Genomic DNA, 15,710 nt, shown 5'->3' on the forward strand with positions numbered 1-15,710 from the left:
CGGAGGAGGTCTGTCTGTCTGTCTGTCGCTTTACCCCACTGCCTCCCCGAACGCCATCAGCTACGCTGGGGGTTAGGCCGGGTAGCCGTGTCACCTAGGAGCAGCGATGTCTTCTCACACCCCGGCCGGAGGGAGCGATGGAGATGTGACGGTTCAGCACACACCAAGCCTCTGGACTGGTCTCCTGGGGAACTTACATCAGCACTGCTCCATCTTCCGACAGCGGCCAATGCCAGGTGCCCCAGAGGGAATGAACAGAACAGGGAATCATCAAGTGATCCATCCCCTGTCACCCATTCACAGCTGCTGGCAAACAGGCCAGGGACACCATCCCTGCCCCTCCTGGTGAATACTTCCCTCACAGAGGCCTGGGGCTGTCTCGTCCTCGTGCTGGCTCCCACAGAGGAGCCAGAGAGCTGAACCGGAGAGCCGGGGCGGGTGCCCATCCTGTGGTGCCAGTTGGTGCCGGGTTTCCGCCCCATCTGCCCTCCGCAGGGGCTGCTTCCGTTGAAGAGCGCTGGCCTGGGGGCCCCCCCTGGCTGCCTTCGAAAATGTACGGAAGCAACTGGAGGGAGAGGGCGACGGGTTAATTTTGGGGGGAGGAAAAAGGACTGGATGGAGGGCAGAGTGGGAGCTGGTGCCGGGTCGGGGGCTGGCCACACGGGGAAATACCGCTCTGCTCCGTTACATATTTCACAACGTTATCACTGAACACAGATATTTTAAATTACTCTAGGGAAATATTTTCTTTCCAAACAGATTCCATCCCAAACGACGGTGCAAATATGTTCCCCTGGCGCCCCTCCCCCATTACCCCAATATCTGAGCATCTTCCTAATCTGCAGGGGCGTTCTCCTCCCACACTCGTGAGAGGTCGGGAAGCACCACCAGCCCCATTTCCAAGACGGGGAAACTGAGGCCTAGAGAGACTGAGTGATGTGCCCGAGGGCACCCAGGAAGTCTGTGGCAGAGCAAGGGGCAGGGGCCGGATGCTTTTACTTAAGGATGTTCCCCCCCTCCCACCTCCCTGGTCTGGGCTGCTCCTGGGTCGCTCCTGCTTCCCAATGTCCTTTGTGCCCCTGCTCTGCTCCGGCTGCCGAGCCCGGATCGGAACCGTGGCAGGGCCGGGCCGGGCTGGGTCGGGCTGGGGGGCGATGGAGGCTGGAAGCCACGTTGGTGCCCCCCGAGTTCTGGCCCCGGCACAGGCAGCCCCAGCAGCTGCTTGAACTCCGGGCAGCTTGGAGAGGCCCTTGTGCTCTGTGCCCGCCCGGGGAGAGCAGGTCTAGGGCCTGGAGCTCGCGGGGCTGTCGCTGAGCTCGCGGCGCTGCACAGCTGGGGCTGGCCAGGGTAGGGGCGGGGCGCAGGCAGGCAGGCTGCGGGAGGGGCGGGGCCGCGTGAGCACGTATGCAGATCTCCCTGCGAGCGGAGCATTGTGGGAACGGGACCAGGCTGACGAGCACGGCCCCAATTGACCGTGCGGGGCTCGGTAGCGAGAAGGGTCCGAGCCCGGGGCCTGTCGGAGCAGCTGGCGGCGGTCGGAGCCGGTGTGGGCGGGGCCGGCGGTCGGTCCGAGTCGGGCCCCACCGTGTGTTGAGAGTGTGGGGCGAGCGAGGGCGGGCGGCGGCCGGGGCAGAGCAATTCATACTTACCTGGCAGGGGAGATACCATGATCATGAAGGTGGTTTTCCCAGGGTGAGGCTCATCCATTGCACTGCGGGTGTGCTGACCCCTGCGATTTCCCCAAATGCGGGAAACTCGACTGCATAATTTGTGGTAGTGGGGGACTGCGTTCGCGCTCTCCCCTGGCTCGCGGGTGCAAAGACAGACCCAGGGAATCCGGTGAGAGATTTTTGGGGAAGGTGTTGCGCGTGGCTCTACGCCGCCCCTTCTTCCCAAAATCACCCTGCGCACTTTTCTCTCCCTACGGGTCGCCGTTGGGGCTGGTGACCGGGGCCAGGAGGTGCAGCTTTTCAGAGGGAGGGGCCCAATCCCCGCAGAGCAGCAGCTGCCCCTACACTGCTTGGCGCTGGCTTCCAGCCTCCAACTTCGGAGCGGGGCGAGAGATAGCGGCAGGCCGGGCGCTTTCCAGCCGAGGAGGAGCGGGCAGAGCCCCAGAGCAGGGCGGCCTTAGGGGGGGAGCACCCCCCATTACCTGGCCTCAGGGTGAGCGCCGGGGGGCGGGCAGGCGCTTGGGTGGAAGCAGCAGCAGGGGGGGGGCGGTCCGGGGCCGGGGCCCCAGGGGAAGCTCAGGGACTGAGAGCTGGGCCGGGCAGGGCAGGTCTCCGGTGGCGGAGCGGGCGCTGGGGTGACGGAAGGGCCTTAAAAGAGGGGGGGCCACCAGCGCCCCCCCCCGCTCCCCATCAGCTCTCGGGCGCCTGTGCCTTTGGCCAGAGGCTTTCTTGGCTGCAGCAGCGCCACCTCGTGGTGATTTGGGGGCAGCGCTAGGCCGGGAGAAAGCCCGAGGGGCTCACAGACACTGCGCTGCGCTGCCGGGGCGCCCCAATCTGGGGGGAGGCAGGAGCTGCGGGAGAGGGAAGGAGCCTGGGAGTGAACCTGGCGGGTTGGTGGGGGTGGCTGGGGGGAGTACGGAACAGTTTCTTTGGGGGGGTTGTTAGGGAGTTGGGGGTCCTCCCCTGTCCCCCACCCCCATCAGCCTCTGGCCCAACAGGGGCGGCGCGTGCAGGGTCCAACCTTCCGCCTGATCCTAGAAACGATCCCTAGTCTCTGGGGGAAACCGGTGCAGAGCCTGCTCCCTAAGCTAAAACAGCGACCATTTTCTCAAGGGGGGAGGAATGGGGACACTGATGAGAGAGCAACTACCCCAAACCACACGCTTCTGGAAGCAGGGGCTTTTTTGCCACCCCAAGCAGGGCAGTCAGGCTGCCTTCAGCGGCATGCCTGCGGGAGGTCCCCGGTCCCGCGGATTGGGTGGCATGCCTGCGGGAGGTCCCCGGTCCCATGGATTGGGCGGCATGCCTGCGGGAGGTCCCCGGTCCCGCGGATTGGGTGGCATGCCTGCGGGAGGTCCCCGGTCCCGCGGATTGGGTGGCATGCCTGCGGGAGGTCCCCGGTCCCACGGATTGGGTGGCATGCCTGCGGGAGGTCCACCGGTCCCACGGCTCCGGCATACCCACCGCCAAATTGCTGCCGAATCCGCGGGACCGGGGACCTCCCGCAGGCCTGCCACCGAAGGCTGCCTGACTGCTGCCCTCGCAGGGACCGGGAAAAAAAGCAGACCCCTAAATTGAAAAACACATAGTAGGAGAACAATGCAGAGTCATGCTAAAAACAAGACAGTAACAACACTTATTACTTTTTTTAATCCAGAATGCTCTCCCCGAGGGGAGGTGCACCATTCCTGGAAATATGAAATAGCAGATTGCTACGCGGAGTGGATGGAGCAAACAAGCTCTCGGATAGAGAACCTGTCAGATATTAAATTGATAAGAACAGATTTTAAAATGTTATTAAAGCTAATGTTAAAAAATTATGTAATACATAGGCTGAAAACAGCGTATCTGTACGTCTGGGTATCATGCTTAGATTATCTTTTAAAACTCAGATGATACATAACATACATAATCAGCAGTAACCCAAATGTAGGTGAATAAATTTAACAGTTTGGAATCCGAATACTCCGGTTCATTGATCATGAAGAGTTCTACAGAGAGTTGGTTGGGGAAAGCAAAATAGATCAATGAGTGGAGAGTGTCCCTCAGTAATTGGGAATTAGGGTAGGGTTCCCCGTTTAGAAAATACAGTTTATCAGGGAAGTATTTTAGTTACTTTCCTTACTGTGAAAAGAACAGGAGTACTTGTGGCACCTTACAGACTAACAAGTTTATTTGGGCATAAGCCAGGGGTAGGCAACCTATGGCATGCGGGCCGAGGGATGTGCATCCCGCCGCCCCCATTGGCCTGGGATGGCGAACCGCGGCCAGTGGTGGCTGGGATCGGCCGAACCTGGCGTGTCAGCAGGTAAATAAACTGGCCCGGCCCGCTAGGGTGCTTACCCTGGCGAGCCGCGTGCCGAACGTTGCCGACCCCGCTATAGCCCCTCCCCTCACTGCTCCTCCGTTCCAATGCCCCCACCTGCCGCTCCCACTCCCAATAGCCCCTCCCTCCCTGCCCTCTTTCCTATTAGCCCTCTCCCACTCTCTGCCCCACCCTCCCGCTCATTAGCCCCTCCCACTCTGTGACCCCGCCCCCTCGTACTGTGTCGCTGTGTGTTAGCGCCATTCGTCGCTGGGTGGTGTCAACCGAGGCAGCAGGAGGGAGTGAGGGAAAAGGGTGGGAAATGGGTGCGGAGGCAGCATGAGGCGCCAACAGCCTCGGAGAGCACAAGGAGGGAGGGGCCAATTGTAAGCTGAGGGGGTGAGAGGGCCCAGCTGACACCCTGAGTGCAGGGGCTGTGGAGCATCTGGGTTGTTATTGTAGGGTTGCCGGGGGTCACTGGGGTGTGGACAGGCTGGTTTGTTATTGTAGGGTTGCTGGGGATCACTGGGGTGTGGACTGGCTGGTTTGTTATTGTAGGGTTGCCGGGGGTCACTGGGGTGTGGACTGGCTGGTTTGTTATTGTAGGGTTGCCGGGGGTCACTGGGGTGTGGACTGGCTGGTTTGTTATTGTAGGGTTGCCGGGGGTCACTGGGGTGTGGACTGGCTGGTTTGTTATTGTGGGGTTGCCGGGGGTCACTGGGCTGTGGACAGGCTGGGTTGTTATTGTAGGGTGCCTCCTCAGTGCTGTGGTGGCTCAGGCTCATCTCATGACAACAGTGACATGCAATGATAATCCCCGGTTGGTTCCAGGTGCAAATCGGCGTATGCTGGGAGGGACCCATGTGTGGCGGGGTGGTTCTGGGGGCGGGGGGTGTGACAGGTTGGATCACAGAAACCCCCTTGGGAGCTGCCAACTGATGTGCCAAGACTACTTCTGCTCCTGCCTTCCCTGGCAGCTCGGGACCCCAGCACCCTGTGTTATTGAGCCAGACTCGCCCGTCTGCTCCAACACAGACCCAGGGTCTGAACCGCGTGCCCCAAAACTGCAGAATTAACTGAAAGCAGCTAACAGAAGAGTTCCTGTCTTTAACACTCAGATGCCCAACACCCAATGGGGTCTAAACCCAAATAAATCCGTTTTACAGGGTAAACTCATAAATTGTTTGCCCTCTATATCACTGATAGAGAGAGATGAGCAGCTGTTTGCCTCCCCCCCGGCAGGTATTAATACATACCCTGGGTTAATTAATAAGTAAAAAGTGAATTTATGAAATACAGAAAGTAGGATTTAAGTGGTTTCAAGTAGTAACAGACAGGACAAAGTGAATTACCAAGTACAATAAAATACAACACGGAAGTCTATGTCTAAAAGAAACTGAATACAGATAAAACCTCACCCTTAGAGTAATTCCAGTAAGCTTCCTTTTACAGACTAGTCTCCTTCTAGCCTGGGTCCAGCAATCACTGATACTCCCTGTAGTTACTGTCCTTTGTTCCAGTTTCTTTCAGGTATCTTTGGGGGTGGAGAGGCTCTCTCTTGAGCCAGCTGGAGACAAAATGGAGGGGTCTCCCAGGGGTTTAAACAGACTTTCTCTTGTGGGTGGAGACCCCTTCCTCTCTCCTACGCAAAGTCCAGCTCCAAGATGGAATTTTGGAGTCACATGGGCAAGTCACATGTCCATGCATGACTGAGTTTCTTACCAGCCTAGCCACATTCCTGGGAAAGCTCCGATGTGGATTGGCATCTTTGAGTTCATTGTTGGCTTAAGTGGTTCTTGATTGAGCACTTAATTTGCACACCCCTTTCTCAAGACGCTGACCAAATGCTTTACTAAGGCTATCAAACAAGTACACAGCCAATATTCCTAACTTCAAGTACAAAAACGATACGTGCATACAAATAGGATCAATAGATTCAGTAGATCATGACCTTTACATAGATATTTAACATGGCATATGTAGCATAAAACACAGTCTAGTTATGTCCTAGATACATTCATAAGCATATTCCATAAATCATGATGGCGGCAGCGTCACAGGGGGATCCCCCTGTGCAGGGGTTTCCCCCACTGAGCCCTGGAGCAGACGCTGCTTTTCCACAGAGAAGCTCCCCATATTCATCCTCAGCAGTCGGGCTCGTCTCTAAAGCCATTTGCTGGGGTCAGGGCAGGTCTGGGGGTTGAGCCTTGTCACCCACAGAGTCCCCTATTTCCTCCAGCGCAGAGTGAGCACACAATTGCTGCCCCATAGCTGGGGGCGCAGTCCCACAGGATGACCTCCCCCCCCAGCCATCACAACACCCCCCAGAACTGTGTGACGGAGGGAAGGAGGCCAGGGCAGGTGCAGCCACAGACAGACCCCACATGTCCTGCCGAAGGGAGCCACGCGCCATCACTGTACCCGCCAGGGAGCAGGGGCAGCGGGTCCCTGCACTGCGAGACAGCAGGAGACCCCGGGGAGCAGCCGCCCAGCCCTCCGAGAGTGCAGAGAGGTGAGTGCGGTGGGTTTCACACCGGTTTGCCGGTGGTGGTTGTGCCGTGGGTGCTCTGCAATGCTGAGGCTGGGGCTTGTCTGCGTTTGCAGCGGGAGCTTTGCTGTTTTGTGCCTTTTGGGATGGACATTTGAGCCCTGCGGCAGCACACGAATGACCATCCTGTGCACAGCAGCGTGCTCCGTCCCTGGGCTACTACCAGTGACAGCACGACGACACCCGCTGGGTTATTGCCCAAGGTCACTTGTTAGCCCCAGGGCTGGTCAGATTGCGGTTTCTCTCATTTCCTTACGTGGTGTCAGGTTTGCACTGACAGTTAACCGCAGCCAGGCAAGGAAATACCATTAACCCTGTTCCAGAGAGAAGCAAATGGGGAGGTGACGTGACCTGCCCGAGGTCACACACTGAAAGTGCAGCGGAGCTGGACAGAACCCAGGTGTCCTGACTCCTGTGTGGCGTTGTAGCTGCCAGACTGGCCTGGCCTGGCCCTGCCATGGAGACTCTGACGCCCTTTCGTCGCATGCCCCTGCTGTACAATGCAACCCTTCCGCCGGGGGAGTCGGCAGCGACCAGGGCCGGGTTCAGCATCCAGGGGTTCCTCAGAACAATCCAGCACAGAACCCGCTTCAGTCCCCGGCCACAATTGGGAAAATTAACCACCACCCGGCACCTCTCAGAGACAGCACTTCCCCCCCCACCCCACTGAGTCGTGTATAGCAAAGCAAAGGGGAAAGGAGCCCGGCATTATTGTGGTGAAACACCATCACCACTAGTCATGAGCAAAACGCCCACCCCCGAGTACGCTGGGCAGTGTCCTTTGCCCCAGCTCCTCACCTGGCGTTGGGAAAGTCCAACAAACAAATGCTCCTTTAACCCCCCCCGACCCCCACCCCCGCTGCAGCTCTCACAGTTGCTGTCCTTGGCCTGCAAAGCCCCAGAGTTCAGAGGTGCATTCGCGGGGCGGGAGTTCACTTCCCACCCTGGTTACAATCAGTGACGCCTCGGCTGCTATGGCTGCCACTACTGCAAGTGGCCCCCCGGTGCCACCGTTCACTCTGCGCCCCACTGTGCCCCCGCTGGCCACGGGGCCTTCGCCGCCTCTGCTGCCACCTGTTCCTATTGCCACCTCCTGAGCCCCCCGCTCAGCCCAGCTCTCGGTGACTTCAGCAGTTAGCGGCTGGGCCTCACCGCTGGGGCAGGCCGAGCAGTTCCTGTCAACTGTCTCACAGCAGGTCTCGGGCTTAGCACTGAGGCCTGGGGATCAGCGATTGGAGCTCCAGCCATCAGCTAACACGTCTCATCAGCGCTAGAGAGCAGAAGGGTCAAATGGTGTGTGGAACTCTTACACGGAAACCCCCGCCCCAGGGAGAGACCCCTCTCCTGCCCTTTCCCCCTCCCTGGGATCTGGCACCCCTCCCGCCTGCCGAGCAAGTGCTGTGCCAGGGACAGACGTGCCAACGCTCGCCACTTCATCGCCAGAGATGCGATTTCTAAGTAAAATTCAGCCTGACTCGTGGTCTGGGGCTAGAACTCTCAAATGTCACCGATTTATTGTTTCAGCTGAGTTCTCTGGTGCTTTTCGGAAGAGCGCTGTACGGATGGTCAGCGTGTGTGTGTGTGTGTGTGTGTGTGTGTGTGTGTGTGTGTGACCCGTGTACGTAACAGGAACTCAGGAAGTTATTACATGCTTTTTATGCATTGAGGCAAAAAGGGAAGCAATGTAGTGGGTACAATAAATTAGTCTCCGAGTTCAGGGGTGGGATTGCTGTTGCGTTTCTCACGTGAGTTTGGTCTCCATATTTGTAATAGGGGAAGTGTATTTGTTTCACAACTAGAGAGAAAGTGGCTGATTTACAGACACCACCAACTGTGCCCGCAACTCCCTGACGTTCCAGGAGCGTGTGGGACTAGAGAGGAGACCTGGAGGGGAGGCCAGGAGGGCCACAACTGTAGCTCCGACTCTAAATGGTCTGACTCAGATTTATGGGAAGTCAGGAGCTGAGAATAGCCCCACACTTCCTGGCCGTGGGCACAGAAAGGCAGAGGAAGCTCCTCGGTCACTGGAGAACTTGATTCATGCTGGAAGGGGAAGCTAAAGTAAATTGTGGTGAATCAAAATTCTAGTGAAATCCTCCAGTGCGACTTCATCACGGCCCCATGGGAGTCATTTCCTGGTGGCGCAGTGCTGTCCCGGAGCCATTCACCTTTCTTATTCCTCAGGGAGAGGAGCGATCCCAGGACCATGAAGACCAACCCCAGCACAGAGCCCCCGACCCCAGCGACTGCAGGGTCAGCCTGTGCCTCTGAGAAAACAAGAGCACGGGTGGTTTGGGCTAGGCCCAGCCTCTCCTTCCCTTTGTCACGTCTCTGCTGTCTGCCCCCAGGGATGGGGACGGCTCTCGGAGACATGCCCGTGTCTCCCGCGGGCTCCGCGGAGCTAGGGGTGCCCCTGAGGGCTCAGGGAATGTGCCAGGTTCAGAGTCTCTTACCCTAGTAAGAGGGGGCACTGCAGGCTGATGTGCTCCACTGGCAGGTGTAGACATCTCCGTGCCGGGAGTTCATCTCCAGCATCACCAGGATCTGGACGGGCCGGTCTCCGTCTGCGCCTTCCCATTCTTAGACTGCTTGATTTCAGTCCCCGAGGAGTAAAACCCCATCATGGAGCAACCAGCATCTTGGGGTGGGGCTGGGATCCCGATTTCAGGGGGGAACTTTCACCTTGGGCTGAACTGAGAGGGAGGGGAGAGAGCTGGGTCCAGGCATGTCTGGGGGCGTTGCTGAGTCCCCAGGCCAGCCTGAGCAACTCCCCAGCAACCTTCCCCGGGCCCCCACCCCTCCTGTGCTGGCCCTTCCCCGGGCCCCCGCCCCTCCTGTGCCGGACCATCCCCGGGCCCCCGCCCCTCCTGTGCCGGCCCTTCCCCGGGCCCCCGCCCCTCCTGTGCCGGCCCATCCCCTGGCCCTCGCCCCTCCTGTGCCGGCCCTTCCCCGGGCCCCCGCCCCTCCTGTGCCGGCCCTTCCCCGGCCCCCCCGCCTCCTGTGCCGGCCCTTCCCCGGGCCCCCGCCCCTCCTGTGCCGGCCCTTCCCCGGGCCCCCGCCCCTCCTGTGCCGGCCCTTCTCCGGGCCCCCGCCCCTCCTGTGCCGGCCCTTCCCCGGCCCCCCCGCCTCCTGTGCCGGCCCTTCCCCGGGCCCCCGCCCCTCCTGTGCCGGCCCTTCCCCGGGCCCCCGCCCCTCCTGTGCCGGCCCTTCCCCGGGCCTCTGCCCCGCCTGTGCCAGCCCTTCCCCGGGCCTCTGCCCCTCTGTACCCCACCCTCACACGCCTGTTCCAAGTCCCCACCCCTGCGCCACTTGGCCTCCCCAGGCTCTGCCCCCACACCACCCCTTCCCCCAAGACACCACCCACTCACTGACCCTTTCCCCAAATCCACACCCTCGCCCCACCCCTTCTCCCCAAAGCTCAACCCTAGAACCACCACTTACCCTGAGCACCCACCCCGGTGCCGCCCTTCCCCCGAGCACCCACCCCAGTGCCGCCCTTCCCCCGAGCACCCGCCCCAGGGCCGCCTCTTCCGCCGAGCACCCACCCCGGGGCCACCCTTCCCCCGAGCACCCACCCTGGGTCGGCCCTTTCCCCGAGCACTCACCCCGGTGTCGCCTCTCACCCCTTGTCCCTGCCCTCCTCTCTCAGTCCTTGCACCAGCGCAGCCCTAGGGGGCCTGTGCGGCAGGGAGCAGGGTGGGGTGCTCTCCCCTTGCACTGCTGGCCCCCGTGCGCCACCACAATGCTAGGGGCACCGTGCCCCATGTAGCTTCCTTCCTCTGACACCGCGACGTCCTAGTGCGATTGTCACCGCTGGGGGCTGCACTGCTGGGGGAAGTGCTGAGAGACCCCATGCCATGGGGGGCAGAGGGTCCCTCCCACGGAGGGGCAGCAGATCAATCCCCGAGTGGCTCCTGGTAACTGACCCTCTTTGCCGTTCAGACAGACGCAGGCAGAAGCCGGCAGCCTTGAATCCTTCCCAGGTGCCTTTGTGAGAGCCACTCGCACTACCCCCCGCACCAGCCCCCACCATCCCTGCTCTGCTCCAATCGATGCCAGCCACTGTAACCGGTCGGGAGCCCCCTGGCCCCATAACCATCATGCCTCAAGCTGCGAGAGACTTAGCAAGGATCTGTCCCCTCAAGCTGCCCCCCCCCCTCGCTGGGCTTGGAAGGGGGGCACCTGTCCAGGGAGAGGGCTGCTACCCCATGGGGCTGGGAATGGGGTCATCCCTCATCGGGGACGGGGGCAGAAGGGGAGAGGGCTGCTACCCCATGAGGCTGGGAATGGGGTCGCCCCTCATCGGGGACGGGGGCAGAAGGGGAGAGGGCTGCTACCCCATGAGGCTGGGAATGGGGTCGCCCCTCATCGGGGACAGGGGCAGAAGGGGAGAGGTCTGCTACCCCATGAGGCTGGGAATGGGGTCGCCCCTCATCGGGGACGGGGGCAGAAGGGGAGAGGTCTGCTACCCCATGAGGCTGGGAATGGGGTCGTCCCTTATCGGGGACGGGGGCAGAAGGGGAGAGGGCTGCTACCCTATGAGGTTGGGTGTGGGGGATCGGAGGATCGCCCCTCATCAGGGAGGCAGAAAGGCCCACGGGGCTGATCCAAAGCCCATTGTCATCATGGGGGAGGTTTCTCTTGACTCCAGTGGGCGCTGGATTGGACCCCGAGCCCAGCCCCTCTTGGCCAGAGTCTGCTGTCAGTTACTCCAGGTAAAGCCCTCCAGCCATTACCCAGAAGGCTTCAGGACAGATTCAGCTATTCCAGGTCAATGGGTCCTGTGGGGCGCGGTTGGACCGATGGCTTGTGGTGGGGTAGCCCCAGCGCTAGATCCCAGCTGAAGACCCCATTGTAATTCCACACTACGATGTGTAAACTCTGTCCAGTTCAAAGACAGAAAGCAAAGAGTCCCCAAGTCCCTGCCTTGGGTATTTCCATTGACAAAGGTCGAATAGGAACTAGTTCATTTCCTACACCAGCACTTGGACGGGGCTTGTGTCGAGGGCAGAGGATGAACATAGTCGGTAACTCGTGGTTGGGAACACACAACACAACTGAAGTTAGCGTAAAGGTATTCGCAAGCGTAGAACACCCATCAATAACGACTGAAGTGTGAGTTTGAGGTGAGAAGATAGCTTGTCTCACAGCGCTTTGAAGGGCGAGTGTGGTCGCGCCAGCGCTGGGAGAGAGCTCTCCCGGCACTGCAGGTACTCCACCGCCCCGAGGGGATTAGCTCCCAGCGCTGGGGCACTGTCTACACTGGGGCGTTACAGCACTGTAACTTGCTGGCACAGGGGTGTGAAAAGACCCCCCCGCCTCCCGAGCGCAGCAAGTCTGAGCGCTTTAAAGCGCTAGTGTGGACAGGCTCCCGGTGCTCGGAGCGACTCCCCTCGTGGAGGTGGAATACCAGGAGTGCTGGCAGAGCTCTCCCAGTGCTCACGGCACGACCACACTCACATCAAAGTGCTGCCCTGGGAGCGCCCCTGCGACAGCGCTTTGAACTTCCTCGTGTAGACGTCGCCTCAGGCACTTCCCTGAGAAGCGGAAGAGCCCTGTTCAAATCCTCATTGGGTGGAGGGGGAACGGGGCTAAAGTGAAGAGGCATCTCCTGCCTTCCTCCCCCACCAGCTGTTCTGTGGGTGTTAGGAAACCTCTGAACATGCCCACAGCAGAGGAGCGTGGAACTTTCCCGGTTCGTGAATCACAAGCCGAGGTGGGCGCCCGTGTCCATGAGAGGAATGGAACTGAGAAGATTCCTCATCCATCGGCATCTTTCCCTGGCGAGCTTTGAATCCCGTCCTAAGCCACCTATCCAAGGTTGCTTTAACAAAGCAACGTTGTACTGATTTATGTATTTGCAAGGGTGTTGGTTTTTTAAGGAGTTGTGGCCTGCGGAGTTTTTTGTTTAATTCAACAGAGTCTATTTCTCTTTGGTTGTTGGGATTTTTTGGTTGTCGATTGACCAGGCCCCTCCTCCTGCTGAGAGTGACTGACCAACGCCACCGTCCACTCTTCTCTAGCCCCTCCTTGATTCTGCCTGGCAGCCAAAGGGTTGTAATGAGCTTAGGGACATGACTGGCCAGCCTGCTAACCCCAGGCACTCACGTGTATTTTTCCCAGTGACTGTCCATTCCGCTCCGCCCCGAGGCCTTGCCCCGCTCCACTCTTCACTTGAGACCCCGCCCTTGTCCTGCCTCTTCCACCCCAACTCTGCCCCCTCCCCTGAGGCCCCCGCCCACCTGTCCCTCCCCCCAACTTCCCCTCTCCCCCAAGCGTCTCTTGCCGGCCGAACGGCTGATCCGTGGCCAGCCCAGGGCTAGAACCACTGTGGCTGGGGGTGCTGAACAGCCCCTGTTTTTTCCCAGGGTGCTTGAGCCCCGCAGCACCCACGGAGCTGGTTTCTAACCTTTTTGTATTATTATTAAAGATCAGGAATTTGACTGAGTGATTCGTCGCAGCTATTTAAAGAGCAAAGGTTTTCTCTGTTTCAGATTCGATAAGAGTTCGGAGTGGACTTCACTACGGGTTTGGTTTCAGGTGGGGTTAGTTTTTCTTCCTGGAGCTGCTTGTCTAGCCGTGAGCTGAGGTCTGAGAGAGGGGCGCTAAAGTATGGGGGGGCGCGTCTTGTCCCATGGCATGGAAGAGGCAGTTTCACTTGTCAATGACGTGGCTCCTCTAAGCAAACAGCATCTGCACCCCGTTGGGAACATTAGTCCGATGGGTGTGAGTCAGGTGGGGGGTGGTGCATGGGGGTGGGCATAGAGGGTGCCTGGGGAAATGTGTGTGGGGGGGGTTGTGTGTCTGCTGAGGGGGGAGGGGTGTTGGTATGTAACACACAAATCTCATCACAAAGTGGGAATCTTATCGCAGCCTCTTCATCTACACAGGAGAACGATTTCATGCTCAGCTTTAATAATACTTGCAGGTCCCTGTTACATGGCTACTCCAGCCCGGCCTGGCCTGGCCCTCTGAGATTTGTGAGACTCAACAAAGGTGTTATTCCCTTGGCCCATTCCTAGCCAGGCCGTTCCTGTGTGGAGTCCGCGATGGGTAATGAGGATTGAGCTTGCACTGAAATCTCTCCCATATCCAGCTATGTACAGCGTCTCTGGGTGTGAGGTCGCTGATGCTGAACAAGGGCTGATTTCCCACGGAAGCTGTTCCCGCAGTCGGGGCAGTTCTAGGGTCTCTCTCCCGTGTGGATTCTCTGATGCTGAATAAGGTTGGGCTTTGACTGAAGCTGTTCCTGCACTCACTGCATCTGTAGGGTCTCTCCTCAAGGTGGGTTCCCTGGTGATTGCAAAGGGCTGAGCTGCTACGGAAACTTCCCTCAGTCAAGACACTTCTTAGGTCTCTCTCCACTGCGCATCCTCGGATGTGTCTTACGGGCCGGGAGGACATTGAAGCTTTTCCCACAGTCGGGGCATTTAAACGGTTTCCCAGCCATGTGGATTCTCTTGTGAGTAACAAGGGTTGACTTCAGTCTGAAACTTTCCCCGCACTCAGGGCAGTTATAGAGTCTCTCTCCCATGTGAATTCCCTGATGTGCATAAAGGTTTGAACTCAGACTAAAGCTTTTCCCACACTCACTGCATTTATAAGGTTTCTCCCCCGTGTGCGTTTTCTGGTGACTAGTGAGGTGTGCACTGTGACCGAAGCTTTTCCCACACTCGGGGCAGATATAGGGTTTCTTTCCCGTGTGGATTCTCTGATATGATAGAAGAGTCGAGCTCTGACTGAAGCCGTTCCCACAGTCACCGCACGAGTCGGGTCCCTTTCCAGTGGGGATTCTCTGTTCAATTGTTTCTTTTATTTTCTTGACTCCTCTGCTCCTGTGAGTGGATTTACCCCGTCTCTCCCCTGAGTGGTTCCCTGCTGCCTCTCTGGCCTGCTCTGACTCTCACAGGTTTCGCCCTCCTCAGGTCTCTGGGAAACGTCCCCTTCACCTCTTCCCGATACCGTCCCTGTGGTTCCACTCGCTCTGGACTTTCCTGCTGAGGATTCTCCTCCTTGATCTCACTCCATCCCATCACCTGACAGAGAGAGGATCCGGACAGGAGTCGGTCCCTGTGCCGGGGGACGGGGAACCTCCGAAAGGGGGGAACAAACCCAAATAACTGCTGGGGACATTGAAAAACCAGGAGCTGAATCTTATTCCCCCCAAACCCTTCTCTAGTGGAGGGAGAGGAGTGGACCCACCCTTCCTTCACATCCTCTGAGTACAGATGAAGACCGGGGCTGAAGGGGCAGACAGGTGTGATGAAAATGCATGAGTGACGTTTGCCATGAGGCTGGAAAAATTAGTTTCTGATTCAGGTCATTCCTCACCTTTGTAAGCATCAATCGCAATCTCACTTTCCCCATGTCCCTGGTGATCGGGGACCCATGGCTCCTCCCTTCGTTCCAGCCAGGAGATGATGTCAGGCTTGGAAATTGAAAATCCTGGTAAGGTGCAAGGAAACAAAGGTTGATCATATTCATTCCCTAGCGCTGTTACTACAAAATCCAGCGTCTGAGCAGCAAAACCCAGAGCGGCTCCTTCCCCTTCCCAACCCCACCCTACGGGGACGGGTTTATAAATCGTACAAAGCCCTTGACGCACTGGTCTGGAGCAAGGCTTCCTCCACTCTGCCTAGGGAATGGCCCCAACGTACTCCTCTGGGGATGTAGGTGGAAGACAGAGAGCCTGGCAAATGTCTCTCCCTTTTATCATGTCCTTTCTTTCCTCCTGGCTTTGCCCCCTCCCCCCTTTCAGAGTCAGGTGAGCGTTACCTCATTGCAGCCCCAAGCTGCCCAAAGGAAGGGGGTGACTCCCTCGAGGGTCCAACCGATACTTTTGTTGCTGCCTAAGCCAGTGTCCATTGTTCCTGTGAGACTGGGCTGGGTTTGTCCCGTCCATGCCCTGACGAGGTGTGAACTGCCCCTCTGCTCTTAGGGAGTTTTTGCCTGGGTTTGCTTTAAGTCATGAGGACACGTTTTCAGCCTCATAACTATATACGTGAAATTATAACCTATAACCTCACTGTAACAATCACTATAACATCCCTATAACACCCATGCTCAGTGCATCATGAGCCTTCCGAAGACACCCGAGATGACAAACTTTGCATTGGACACCACACAGTCATTTTATAATGCGGAACATGGGTGTCAGGTGTTCCCCCGAGGTACAGAGCGTCACAGA

At 58.4% G+C, this 15,710-nt stretch overlaps 1 non-coding gene across 1 annotated transcript; it reads left to right on the top strand.

Moving 5' to 3' along the window:
* The first annotated feature begins 1,641 nt into the window (after window positions 1–1,641).
* LOC135974429 (U1 spliceosomal RNA) lies at window positions 1,642–1,805 on the top strand. The gene has a single exon (XR_010591682.1). It is a non-coding gene; the product is annotated as a U1 spliceosomal RNA (small nuclear RNA).
* Window positions 1,806–15,710: the final 13,905 nt, after the last annotated feature.

Source organism: Chrysemys picta, chromosome 11 (assembly GCF_011386835.1).
Source record: "Chrysemys picta bellii isolate R12L10 chromosome 11, ASM1138683v2, whole genome shotgun sequence".
Lineage (NCBI taxonomy): Eukaryota > Metazoa > Chordata > Testudines > Emydidae > Chrysemys > Chrysemys picta.